Genomic DNA, 14,773 nt, shown 5'->3' with positions numbered 1-14,773 from the left:
GCATTTGATAGTGATTGTAGGATCATGGAACTTAGAAAATACTTAAAGTCTTTCCTTTTTTAATACTTGGGCTCCTGGTTAGATTAGGCACTTGAGGAATCGGGGGCTCTCAAGTTACATAAAGATGACTGAATTTTGGGTAGAGGGAAAGGCTGGTTGGCTCAGTCAGTTGAGCTCCTGACTCTTGGTTTCAGCTCAGGTCATGAGCCCCACTGGTCTGTGCTCTCAGCATAGAGTCTGCTTGTCCCTCTCCCTCCCCCTCTGCTCCTCCCCTTGCTCCTGGTCTCTCTCTCTTTCAAAAAAAAAAAAAAAAGATGGTTGATTCCTTGCTAAACCTGGTCTTTTCTGTTAGTATTTCTATAATGTTATCTTCCTCTCTTTGAGCTTTAACCTTCTTGGCATATAGTTAAATTAGGTCTCTGTAATTTTTGATGTCCATTTTCTTTGAGGAAGGAATAAAATGCCATTTTCCAATAAAGAAATATCTAGATAGTAAACTGTATTTTTGTCATGTAACCATGTGTTGGGCCTTGTAGGCTATGTTTGCATCTGAAGGAATATGAACAGTAATAATTTACTTCTGTTTTATTTACTTGAACTCATGAATCCGACCTTCTATATTTGGGGACAGAGTGAAAGTTCTTTTTGTCTTTTCTTTCTTTTTTCTTTTCTCTTAAATCCATGCCTCCCTTTTTTTTTTTTTTCTATTAAGCTTTGTTCATTTCATTATAGTTACATTTAAGAGTCTGTAGTAGACTCTTATGACTGAATCATCTAATCAAACATTAGGGAAGATGAAGTCAAGCTCACAGTTGGTAGGGGCCTGACCAAGGTTAGACAGTTGGTGGGTGACAGAGCTGGAACAGGAAGAGTGTTTTTCTGAGTCCCAGTGGAGGGCTCTCTCCACTGCATACCATTACTTTTCAGAAATTACAGTCCTTTCACTTTTCTAGTGTACTCTTCCTGGGGACACATTATGGTGTGTTTTCACTGCTGTCTTTACCTATATGTTGCTTCCAATAAGACAGTGATGACTAGTCATTTGTTGTTCTTCCCATAGCATGTTATAATTGATGCAGTACTTTTGTATTTAGTATATCACAAGAGAGGAAGCAGTTAAGTATACCTTTTTAAAAGGTATACAGGGTGCTTGGGTGGCTCAGTGGGTTAAGCCATTATATATATGGATCATATTTTCTTTATCCATTCATCTGTTGAAGGGCATCTTGGTTCTTTCCACAGTTTGGCAACTGTGGCCATTGCTGCTATAAACATTGGGGTACATATGGCCCTTCTTTTCACTACATATGTATCTTTGGGGTAAATACCCAGTAGTGCAATTGCAGGGTCATAGGGTAGCTCTATTTTTAATTTCTTGAGGAATCTCCACACTGTTTTCCAAAGTGGTTGCACCAACTTGTATTCCCACCAACAGTGGAAGAGGGTTCCCCTTTGTCCACATCCTCTCCAAGATCCTCTAAACACTTGTTGTTTACTGTCTTGTTGATTTTGGTCATTCTAACTGGTGTAAAGTGGTATTTCAATGTGGTTTTAATTTGAATCTCCGTGATGGCTAATGATGATGAATATTTTTCATGTGTCTGTTAGCCATTTGTATGTCTTTTTTGAAGAAGTGTCTGTTCATGTCTTCTGCCCATTTATTGGCATGAGTATCTGTTTTGTGTGTGTTGAGTTTGAGGAGTTCTTTATAGATCTTGGATATCAGCCCTTTGTCTGTAGTGTCATTTGTGAATATCTTCTCCTATTCAATGGGTTGCCTCTTTGTTTTGTTGACTGTTTCCTTTGCTGTGCAGAAGCTTTTGATCTTGATGAAGTTCCAAAAGTTCATTTTCACTTTTGTTTTCTTTGCCTTTGGAAACATTTTTTTTTTTTTAAAGATTTTATTTATTTATTTGACAGAGGGAGATCACAAGTAGGCAGAGCAGCGGGGGCGGGGGTGGGGGGAGGGGAGAAGCAGGCTCCTTGCTGAGCAGAGAGCCCAATGTGGGGCTCAATCCCGGGACCCTGAAATTATGACCTGAGCCAAAGGCAGTGGCTTAACCCACTGAGCCACCCAGGTGCCCTGGAGACCTATCTTGAAAGAAGTTGCTGTAGCTGATGTCGAAGAGGTTACTGCCTATGTTCTCCTTTAGGATTTTGACAGATTACTGCCTCACATTGAAGTCTTTATCCATTTCGAGTTTATCTTTGTGTCTGGTGTTAGAGAATGGTTGAGTTTCATTCTTCTACACATAGCTGTCCAATTTTCCCAGCACCTTTTATTGAAGAGACTTTTTCCACTGTATATTTTTTCCTGCTTTGTTGAAGATTATTTTACCATAGAGTTGAGGGTCCATATCTGAGCTCTCTACTCTGTTCCACTCATCTATGTGTTTGTTTTTGTGCCAGTACCATGATGTCTTTGTGATCGCAGCTTTGTAGTAAAGCTGGAAATCAGGCAACATGATGCCCCCAGTTTTCTTTTTCAACATTTCCTTAGAAATTCGGGGTCTCTTCTGGTTCCATATAAATCTTAGGATCGTTTGTTCCAGCTCTTTGAAAAGTGCTGGTAGAATTTTGATTGGGATGGCATTGAAAGTACAGATTTCTCTGGGCAGTATAGACATTTTAACAATGTATATATCCTTTTACTTGGGGTCTACAAAAAGTCCAAGAGTTTTTGTACAAAAACTATTTGTACAAAATTTGTGTTTGTACAAAAACTACAAATTTGGGACTATTACCAACCTTAAAATCAGAAAATTGAAGTATAGATAAACATTTGAAAAGTAGTTACTTGCCTGATTAGCATATAGTATTTTTTCCAGTCTAGCTACTTTAAATTACTATATTTGTAACTGCAACATGTTCCAAATCCTGAGTAAGAGGGAACCACAATATACATTTAGACGTTCAGGCTTTGATTATATTACAAGACCATTTTTTTTTTTATCAGAAAGGAAAACAATTGGTCCATAAGCAAGCTGTGGTCTAGAGTCACATTTTATTTTGGTTTATACAATGTTGATTCTCAGAAATTAGCCCAGATACACAAACTTTGAAGATCATACAGAAATCTTTAAAGTGTTTGTGTTAATCATCATGACAAGTACATTTCTTAATCTCCATCACTGATTTCACCTATCCCTTCCCCACTCTCCCCTCTGATAATCAACAGTTTGTTCCCTATAGTTAAGAGTCTGTTTCTTGGTTTCTCTCTCTCTTGCTCTCTTTTTCTCTTTGCTCATTTGTTTTGTTTCTTAAATTCCACATATAAATGAAGTCATATGGCATTTGTCTTTCTCTGACAGATATATTCCACTTAGAAAAATACTCTCCAGCTCCATCCATGTTAATCTAAATGGCAAGATTTCATTCTTTTTATGGCTGAGTAATATTCTACTGTATATTTATACCCCATCTTCCTTAGGCGATGGACTCTTGCATTGCTTCCATATCTTGGCTATTGCACATAATGCTACAACACACATAGAGGTACATGTATCCCTTTGAATTAATGGTTTGTAATCTTTGGGTAAATACCCAGTAGTGTGATTGTTAGATTATAGGGTAGTTCTATCATTTTTAAAATTTTTTATTAACATATAATGTATTATTAGCCCCAGGGGTACAGATCTGTGAATCACCAGGTTTACACACTTCACAGCAAGGGTAGTTTTATTTTTAACTTTTTGAGAAACCTCCACACTGTTCTCCACAGTGGTTGTACCAGTTTGCATGCCCACTAACAATGCACAAGTGTTCCTTTTTCTCTACATTCTTGGAAACACCTTTTAGTTCTTGTGCTGTTGATTTTAGCCATTCTGGCAGGAGTGAAGTGACATCTCATTATAGTTTTTATTTGCATTTTCATGATGATCAGTGATGATGAACATCTTTTCATGTATCTGTTGGCCATCTATATGTCTTCTTTGAAGAAATGTCTGTTCATGTCTTCTGCCCGTTTATAAATGGGTTATTTGTTTTTTTTTTAGTTGTTGAATTATTTAAATTCTTTATATATTTTGGATACTAACCCTTTATCATATATGTCATTTGCAAATATCTTTTCCCATAAAATTGGGACTTTTAGTTTTGTTGATTGTTTCCATCACTGTGCAGAAGCTGTTTAACTTGATGAAAGTAGTTTATTTTTGCTTTTGTTTCCCTTGCCTTAGGAGACATATCTAGAAAAAAGTTGCTATGGCTGATGTCAGAGAAATTACTGCCTGTGTTCTCCTGTAGGATTTTGATGGTTTCATGTCTCACATTTAGGTCTTTAACCCATTTTGAATTTATTTTTCTGTACAGTGTAAGAAAGTGGCCCAGTCTCATCATTGTTTTGCATGTTGCTGTGCAGTTTTCCCAACACCATTTGTTGAAGAGACCATCATTTTCTGTCAGATATTCTTTCCTTCTTTGTCTAAGATTAATTCACCACATAGTTGCAAGTTCATTTCTGGGTTTTCTATCTGTTCCATTGATCTATGTGTCTATTTTGGTGCCAGTAACATACTGCTTATAATATACCTTGAAGTTTGGAATTTTAATGCCTCTATCTTTGTCTTTTTCTTCTTCAAGACTATTTTTGCTATTCAGGGTCTTTTGTGGCTCCATACAAATTTTAGAGTTGTTTGTTCTAATTCTATGAAAAATACTGTTGATATTTTGATAGTGATTACATTAGGTGTGTAGATTGCTTTGGGTAGTATAGACATTTTAACAATATTTTTTTCTTCCAATCCATGAGCATGGAATGTCTTTCCATTTCTTTGTGTCATATTCAATGTTTTCATCTGTTTTATAGTTTTCAGAGTACAGGCCTTTCGTCTCTTTGATTAGGTTTATTCTTAAATATCTTACTATTTTTGGTGCAATTATAAGTGGAATTATTTCCTTAATTTCTTCCTCTGATGCTTCATTATTGATGTATCATGCAAAAATCTTTATATGCAAGTTCTCTTGCACAGTTAGAATGTCTGAAAACACAGGTCTTCCTTCCTGGTTGACAATAAGTACTTGGAGTTAAAATCGCAGCTACAGTCCATTTGCCAGTTTCTCTTCAGTAGTAGCTTCTTTTATTTGACTCCCTGAAGGATTTCAAATTCATAACTTCAGAAAAATTAACAAATCATTTCAGGTTTTAGTCCACCTAGTAGATACCACCACTGTACATAATATGCCTATAGCTCTATTTTAAAATGATCAAATTTAGGTGATATTGAGTCCTGATTGTAAGAGAAGAACTAAGTTTGCTTATACCACTTCCATCTACCTTCATCCCACTTAAAAATGTGTAATGCACTGGATGATGGTAGAGATGGGCCCACATTTACTCAACCTGGCCTGCTCAGGCTTGCAGCTGATGAATTCTCAGCTGCTGGATTATCTCCTTTAGTCTCTTTGCCACCTTGTGGTTTAAGGTTTTCTGGGTGTCTGTGTTGGTAATTGTTGGAGAACTACTGACGCTGAGGTAGCTGCTGACCTTGGGTCTCATCTCCTTGATTTTCTTCATCTTCTTCATTTCCATTCTCTCTAGGCTGTCTTTAGCAAGAAGGTCCTTGCAGAATCATGGTCTATAACCCTGATACATATTATGTCTTACTGGTCTACCTGTTCTTCTCCACCCTGGTTGTCTGCACCTTCCATCTCTTCTCTCTGCATAGGAGGGTTAGAATACAGGAGGTGAACACCCATAGGGTCTCCACATGTAGTAAGGTGGGAACTGTTGCCTGTGGTAGGGCATGCACTATGGGGCTTGGCCTTTGGGAACACTTTCTGATCCTCTTTCTTTTACTCACTCTCACTATTCTGGTAATTCTGCTGGTAATTGACTGGACGACCACTGTCCAGGCAGTGGACAGTATGGATAGTGTCTATAATGGTTTCCCCATGCTTTCTTTCTAAGATAACTATTACACAGATAGGATAATAAAAATTAAACCTCAACATCTGCTAAGTTTTCATTTGTCCATATTGAATGCCCATTGTGATACAACTAGGAATAGAGAGGAACTTCCTCCATCTGATATAAGTATCAATGAAAAACTTATAGACTATATCATTGATACTTAATAAAGGTCTGAATACTTTCTCCTTAGTATCTGGAACAAGGCAAAGATATTAACTCATACCACTTCTATATAATATTGTATTATATTTCTTATTATGTGCACTGAGGCAAGAAAAAGAAATAAATGACATTCAGATTAGAAAGGAAGACTTAAAATATATTCCCAGATGTCATGATTGTCTATGTAGAAAAAACTAAATACTCAAAATAGCTCCTAGAGTTAAAGAAAAGTTTACCAAGGTTGTAGGATTCTATATTAATATGCAAAAATAAATTATATACCTATACAGTACCAATGAACAATTGGAAACCAAAATTTTAAAAATACCATTTCTATAGCAAAAAATTTTATAAAATATTTAGAGTATAGTTTACCAAGAATTCCCCACATAGTAAACTAAAAACATTGCAGCATGATACTAAGAGAACCTTAATAATTTAAGAAATATTATATGTTCATGAATCAGAAGACTTAATATTATTAAGATGTAGATTATCCTTAAATTTATCTGTGAGTCAAAATAACCCCAACCAAATTCCAGAAAGCTTTTTGTTTTTGATAGAATTTAAAAAGCTGATTCTAAAGTCTATATGGGAATACAAAGGTCCTGAAATAACTAACACCATTCTACAAAAACAAACAAACAAACAAACAAACAAATAAATAAAAAGAACAAAATTGGAGGAATTATTCTGTCTGATTTCAAGACTTGCAAAGCTACAGTAATCGAGACATTTTGCTTTTGGTGTAAAGAGAGATATATAGATAATGATAAATAGCCTTTACAAATAAACTGATAAGTAAACGACAAATTGATTTTTTACATTTATTTTTTATTTATTTTCAGCATAACAGTATTCATTATTTTTGCACCACACCCAGTGCTCCATGCAATCCGTGCCCTCTATAATACCCACCACCTGGTACCCCAACCTCCCACCCACCCATCAATTCAGATTGTTTTTTAGAGTCCATAGTCTCTCATAGTTCACATCCCCTTCCAACTTCCCCCAACTCCCTTCTCCTCTCTAACTCCCCATGTCCTCCATGCTATTTGTTATGCTCCACAAATAAGTGAAACCATATGATAATTGGCTCTCTCTGCTTGACTTATTTCACTCAGCATAATCTCTTCCAGTCCCGTCCATGTTGCTACAAAAGTTGGGTATTCATCCTTTCTGATGGAGGCATAATACTCCGTAGTGTATATGGACCACATCTTCCTTATCCATTCGTCTATTGAAGGGCATCTTGGTTCTTTCCACAGTTTGGTGATTATGGCCATTGATGCTATAAACATTGGGGTACAGATGGCCCTTCTTTTCATGACATCTGTATCTTTGGGGTAAATACCCAGTAGTGCAATTGCAGGGTCATAGGGAAGTTCTATTTTTACTTTCTTGAGGAATCTCCACACTGTTCTCCAAAGAGGCTGCACCAACTTGCATTCCCACCAACAGTGTAAGAGGGTTCCTCTTTCTCCACATCCCCTCCAACACATGTTGTTTCCTGTCTTGCTAATTTTGGCCATTCTAACTGGTGTAAGGTGATATCTCAAATTGATTTTTGACAAAAATTCTACCACCCTTAAAAATGGAATGGTCTTTTCAATCAATGGCACTGGTATAATTGGATATCCATTCATACACATACACACACACACAGACACACACGCACTAACAGTTGCATAATACCATGTATAAAAATTAATTTGAATCATTAATCTAAAATGAGAACAAATAACCTAAAAATCTTCTAGAAGCAAATACAGGAGAAAATCTTTGTGATCCTGAGTTAGGCCAACATTTCTTTAATAGAACACTCATATAATAACAAAATCAATATAAAACTTATAAATTATATTTCAACAAATTAAAATATTTTCTTCTTTAAAAGACACCTAAGAAAGTGAAATGTCAGACCACATAATGGGTGAAAATATTTGCAAAACCTACCTACAGAACACTTAAAGAACACTTATAACTCAATAATGAGAAGATAAACAACACATGAAACTTGGGCAAAATGTTTGAACAGACTTCTTACTATAGAAGATATATGGCTGGCAAATAAATGCCTTTGTCATTATGGAAATGCAAATTCAACTTACAATATGGTACCAAATCACACCCACTGGAATAGCTAAAATGAAAAAAAAAATTTTACCATAGCCAGTATCAACAAGGATGTGCAGCTACTGGATCTTTTATGAATTGCTGCTGGGAATGCAAAATGCTACAACACTTCGGACAACAAATGGATGGTTTCTTATGAAGTTAAACAGTCACTTAACATATTACTCAACAGCTCCAATACCATATCTTTACCCAAGATAAAAGAAGACTTGCATGTGCAAAGGGCAGGAGGCAACAATTTTGGTGTGATAGAAGTGTTCTATATCTTCATTGGATATATTTTTCGAAGCTTGTTTAATTATACACATAAAATTTATATATTTTATTGTGTATAAGTTGTACCTTAATAAAGTAGGTACCTCCCCAAAGAATATGAATTTTGGTTCTGGCTCAGCTAAGTTTGAGGTATCTGTCAGACATCCATGTGAAGTTGTTAGTATGAAACTAGACATAGGAGAAACAACCAAGCTGAAATTTCTGATCTGCAAACCATTAGTCTATAGATTATGAAGCTGGCCATGGGTCATGTGGTAAAGCATATTTAAAATGAAAAGATAAAAGGTCAAGGATGGGACCTAGTATAACATTCATTTTGAGGAATGGATCATCTCCTAATTTGACTGAACTGAATGGTTAGAGCTGATTACTACCAAGTCAATCCAGTCAAATTAGCGATTTTAGAGAGGTTAATGATTATTTCCCTTTGTCAAAATGCTGAAATTGGTGGAATGTGTCTTTAGTTATGACTATAAATGCACTTAGGAATTTAAACTAAAGGACATAGATAATTTTCTTGAAAGTATAACAGTGATCTTTAAGAATGAGGACAAAAGTTCCAGAGCAGATAAAATAATTATGGAAAAATATCAAACAGACAGTAGAGCTGTTTTGCTTTCTATGGCTTATTATAATTATCAAAGTTTGGCTACTTCTCATTTATAATTTTTTATAGTCTTTTGCCCTAAAGATGCAAGGCAAATACCAAAGATAAAACATACCAAATGTTGACTAAATTGTTTTCCAAATTTCATTTTCTTTGTTTATTTATTTACTTCTTTTATAGGGAAGCTAAGAAGTCAGAATTTTTTTGGTATTCATTTTTTAAAATTATTTTTTATTTATTTTCCGCAAAACAGTATTCATTGTTTTTGTACCACACCCAGTGCTCTGTGCCCTCTCTAATACCCACCACCTGGTTCCCCAACCTTCCACCCCCCCCACCATTTAAAACCCCTCAGATTATTTTTCAGAGTCCATAGTCTCTCATGGTTCACCTCCCCTTCCAATTTCTCCTAACTCCCCATGTCCACCATGCTATTTGTTATGCTCCACAAATACGTGAAACCATATGATAATTGACTCTCTCTGCTTGACTTATTTCTCTCAGCATATTCTCTTCCTGTCTGTCCATGTTGCTACAAAAGTTGGGTATTTATCCTTTCTGATGGAGGCATAATACTCCATAGTGTATATGGAGCACATCTTCCTTATCCATTTGTCTGTTGAAGGGCATCTTGGTTCTTTCCACAGTTTGGCAACTGTGGCCATTGCTGCTATAAACATTGGTGTACAGATGGCCCTTCTTTTCATGACATCTGTATCTTTGGGGTAAATACCCAGGAGTGCAATTGCAGGGTCATAGGGAAGTTCTATTTTTAAATTCTTGAGGAATCTCCACACTGTTCTCCAAAGAGGCTGCACCAACTTGCATTCCCACCAAAGTGTAAGAGGGTTCCCCTTTCTCCACATCCCCTCCAACACATGTTGTTTCCTGTCTTGCTAATTTTGGCCATTCTAACTGGTGTAAGGTGATATCTCAATGTGGTTTTAATTTGAATCTCCCTGATGGCTAGTGATGATGAACATGTTTTCATGTCTCTGATAGCCATTTGTATGTCTTCATTGGAGAAGTGTCTGTTCATATCTTCTGCCCATTTTTTGATATGATTATCTATTTTGTGTGTGTTGAGTTTGAGGAGTTCTTTATAGATCCTGGATGTCAACCTTTTGTCTGTACTGTCATTTGCAAGTATCTTCTCCCATTCCGTGGGTTGCCTCTTTGTTTTGTTGACTGTTTTCTTTGCTGTGCAGAAGCTTTTGATTCTGATGAAGTCCCAGAAGTTTATTTTGGCTTTTGTTTCCTTTGCCTTTGGAGACATATCTTGAAAGAAGTTGCTGTGGCTTCTTCTTTCGAAGACATTTCGAAGACATTACTGCCTATGTTCTCCTCTAGGATTCTGATGGATTCCTGTCTCATGTTGAGGTCTTTCAAAGAAGAAGTAACACCTATTCTCCTGAAGCTGTTTCAAAAAATTGAAGCAGAAGAAAAACTTCCAGACTCTTTCTATGAAGCCAGCATTACCCTGATCCCCAAACCAGGCAAAGACCCTACCAAAAAGGATAAATTCAGACCAATATCACTGATGAATATGGATGTTAAGATTCTCAACAAGATCCTAGCAAACAGGATCCAACAGCACATTAAAAAGATTATCCACCATGACCAGGTGGGATTCATCCCTGGGCTACAAGTATGGTTCAATATTCGCAAACCAATCAATGTGATAGAACAAATTAATAAGAGAAGAGAGAAAAACCACATGGTCCTCTCAATTGATGCAGAAAAAGCATTTAACAAAATCCAGCATCTGTCCCTGATTAAAAGATTTTTTTTTAAAAGATTTTATTTATTATTTGACAGAGAGAGATCACAAGCAGGCAGAGAGGCAGGCAGAAAGAGAGGAGGAAGCAGGCTCCCCGCTGAGCAGAGAGCCCGATGCGGGGCTCGATCCCAGGACCCTGAGATCATGACCTGAGCCGAAGGCAGCGGCTTAACCACTGAGCCACCCAGGCCCCCCCCTTTTTTTTTTTAGATCTACATTACTTTTATCCATTCATGTCTGTAATATCATACTATGAAGAAAATGAAAGCATGTATAATAGATTCTTAATATTGGCTTCAAAGTCTAGGGATAGATGGAACATTCCTGAACTTCATAAAATCTATCTATGAAAAACCCACAGCAAATATCATCCTCAATGGGAAAAATCTTGCAGCCTTCCTGTTGAGATCAGGAACACGACAAGGATGCCGACTCTCACCACTCTTGTTCAACATAGTATTAGAAGTCCTAGCAACAGCAATCAGACAACAAAGAGAAACAAAAGGTATCCAAATTGGCAATGAAGAAGACAAACTCTCTCTCTTCGCAGATGACATGATTCTTTATATGGAAAACCCAAAAGACTCCACCCCCAAACTACTAGAACTCATACAGCAATTCAGTACCGTGGCAGGATACAAAATCAATGTACAGAAATCAGTGGTTTTCTTATACACTAACAATGAAAATACAGAAAGGGAAATTAGAGAATCGATTCCATCTACTATAGCACCAAGAACCATAAGATACCTGGGAATAAACCTAACCAAAGAGGTAAAGGATCTGTACTTAAGGAAATACAGAACATTCATGAAAGAAATTGAAGAAGACACAAAAAGATGGAAGACCATTCCATGCTCTTGGATCGGAAGAATAAACATTGTTAAAATGTCTGTACTGCCTAGAACAATCTATACTTTTAATGCCATTCCAATCAAACTCCACTGGTATTCTTCTAAGAGCTGGAGCAAATAATCCAAAAATTTGTATGGAATCAGAAGAGACCCCAAATTGCTAAGGAAATGTTGAAAAACAAAAGTAAAACTGGGGGCATCACGTTACCTGATTTCAAGCTTTACTACAAAGCTGTGATCACCAAGACAGCATGGTACTGGCATAAAATCAGACATATAGACCAGTGGAACAGAGTAGAGAGCCCACATATGGACCCTCAACTCTATGGCCAAATAATCTTTGACAAAACAGGAAAAAATATACAGTGGAAAAAAGACAGTCTCTTCAATAAATGGTGCTGGGAAAACTGGGCAGCTATATGTAGAAGAATGAAACTCGACCATTCTCTTTGGTATTCATTTTGTTTTGATTCTCTGAGTCTATTGAAAACAAGAAATTGGACAGTCTACTTTTTTGTTTTTATCAGAATAATTCTTTTTTCCTCTAGTATCCTAATATAAATATATATTACCAGATTGTGCCAAGAAGTGTTAGCATTCTTACTAGAAAATCACATGGAGGGCCTCTTTTACTTCTGAAATATGCTACTTGTGCTTAGTATGCAAATTGATGCATTTTATTGCAGTACTGAATTTCTGGGCATCCCCTATATCTGAGAACATTTAGGAGGTTGAAGGAAGAGCTCACAAAGTCACAAGAGATGCCACATACACGGCAACTCTTCAGGAAAGTGGCCCTAACACCTTCTTTCCTTCTCAGTTTGGCAGCTGGAGGAAAGCATACTGCAGCTCTAACCACAGTTGCTTGAAAGACGACACTGTTGCACACTTGGGCAGAAATACCAATAAGCTAAGTGTGTGGATTATCTAGGACCTCAGCACAGACTGGCATCAAATCTGCTGATAGGGCGTGCTCTATGCTTCCATGCCTGGTAGCAGGCTACTGGTCCAAAACTAGGTATTTGCCAGTTGAATGCAAGAAAACAGGCCACTGGGCTCAAGTTGTTGGTTCACCAGTGAGTTACTTCTCCAGTTCTCTACAAAACCAGCTGTGTAGCCTCATGATGGGAGAGCTAGGAGCTAGCGTGACTGATAGATAACTTCCTGTATGCATTCAGCATATCCTCCCAAGAAATCTTCATTACCCAGAGTAAATTGTGAAAGTCTCCTCCTTAAAACCCCAAGGAAGATGACACATGGAGAGAATGATTAACAACAAAATGCAGCTAAACAAATGACAAAACCTGAAAGTCAAAGTGGTATTACTTGTAACTAGGTCATTTGACACAGCAAAACTCTTAAAAAGGTATTTAAATGTCAACATTTTCAGGTGATATCTTCACATTTTTAGAACTTATATTTTTCTTAAATAGCAATTAAGTACCTAACAAAAACAAAAAAAAGGAAAAGCAATTTTGGATTTTTCTCATGATTTAAAGACCTCTGATTCAACCTAGTTCAGTATATGAGAATATAATAGAAAATTTACACAAATTTATCAAATTTAGCTAACATCTCTAATTTATATAATCTCTATAAAAATTTTATATAGTGTATTAATCTTGAAAAATAATTACTCCAAAAATACTCCGATAAAACTAGATTAATTTCATTTCTTATTATTTTTTAAGTCCATAGACAATGTTTCTCTAAGAAGCTTAGCTAATTGGGTGAAGTATTTCTTTCTTAGGGCTATAACCTTTCATAAAGCGAGACTTATTTGAGTTCTACATAATAGAATATGTCAAAATGAGTAATTCTAAAAAGAGATAGAATGATATAATCAGAGAATTATGAAAGTTATGACACTATGAGATAATAGCAAGGTAAGTTTTGTAGCATTTATTCTGATCTAAAATTCAAGAATAGTATTATTGGGCTTATAAAGTAAGGATTGGCAGGGGCAATTTTTTTTTTTTTTAAGAGAGAGCCTACCACCAGTGGTGGGGATGCTGGGCAGAGGAAGAAAGAGAGAGCATCTTAGAATCTTAGGCAGGCTCCACACCCAGCACAGAACCCAATGTGGTCCTCAGTCTTACAACCCTGAGATCATGACCTGAGCCAAAATCAAGAGTTGGACACTTAACCAACTGAACCACCCAGGCACCCCTGGTTGGTGCATATTTTATATGAAACTCATTGTATCCTAAATATTTAACAATTATGATTGTTATAGACTGAATTATGTCCTTACAAAAATTCATATGTTGAAGTTCTAACACCTTATACTTCAGAATGTAATTGTATTTGAAAGAGAGGGTTTTTAAAGAAGTAATTAAGTTAAAATAATGTCATTATGGATTCCAATATGAATGGTATCCTAATAAGAAGAAGAAATTTGGACACAAACACGGAAGATGATATAAAGACATAGGAAGAAGGTAGCCAACTACAAGCCAAATGAGGCCTGGAACATAAACCTTCTCTCACGGCCCTCAGGAGGACCAACACTGCCAAAACCTTGAGCTTGGACGTCCATCTAGAACTGTGTAAAAATAAATGTCTGTTGTTTAATCTATCCAGTCTATGGTACTCTGTCATGGCAGCCCTAGCTAAGATAATGCTGTAGCATTACCTATAGTATAAAACTTTGTGGAGAACTTTATACTAAAAAAGAGAAGTGTCCAGTTCGAATTGACTTTTATAAAAACTATGTTCCCAACCATAATACTTGGAAGATATATGCGAACAGTATTAACAATAAGAAAAGAGTTAATTGTGATGTGAAGAATATTCTTAGTATGGTTAAGTTTATGACAATTAATTTTTTTTAATTTTTAAAATTTAAAAAGTCCACACAAGGTTCTTCTCAGTACCTTTGAATTACAAGAGATTCTAGTCAGATAAACTCCTTTCTTCAATGTTGCTAACTCACAACACTGAAAAAAAAAAATGGTCTTAAATGAGTAGTGTTAGCCACTTAGTTTCAATTGGCATTTTAATATATGTAAGAGTCATTGATTAAACTTTGAAGGATTTTGTAGTAT

General features: G+C 36.2%; 1 pseudogene; it reads right to left on the bottom strand.

The window, feature by feature from the left end:
* Positions 1-5,336: 5,336 nt before the first annotated feature.
* Positions 5,337-14,265, bottom strand: LOC122905412 (annotated as a pseudogene).
* Positions 14,266-14,773: the final 508 nt, after the last annotated feature.

The sequence above is a fragment of the Neovison vison genome, chromosome 4 (assembly GCF_020171115.1).
Source record: "Neovison vison isolate M4711 chromosome 4, ASM_NN_V1, whole genome shotgun sequence".
Classification (NCBI taxonomy): Eukaryota; Metazoa; Chordata; class Mammalia; order Carnivora; family Mustelidae; genus Neogale; species Neogale vison.
The sequence above is the reverse complement of the archived record's forward strand: the minus strand, read 5'-3'. Positions and strand labels throughout refer to the sequence as shown.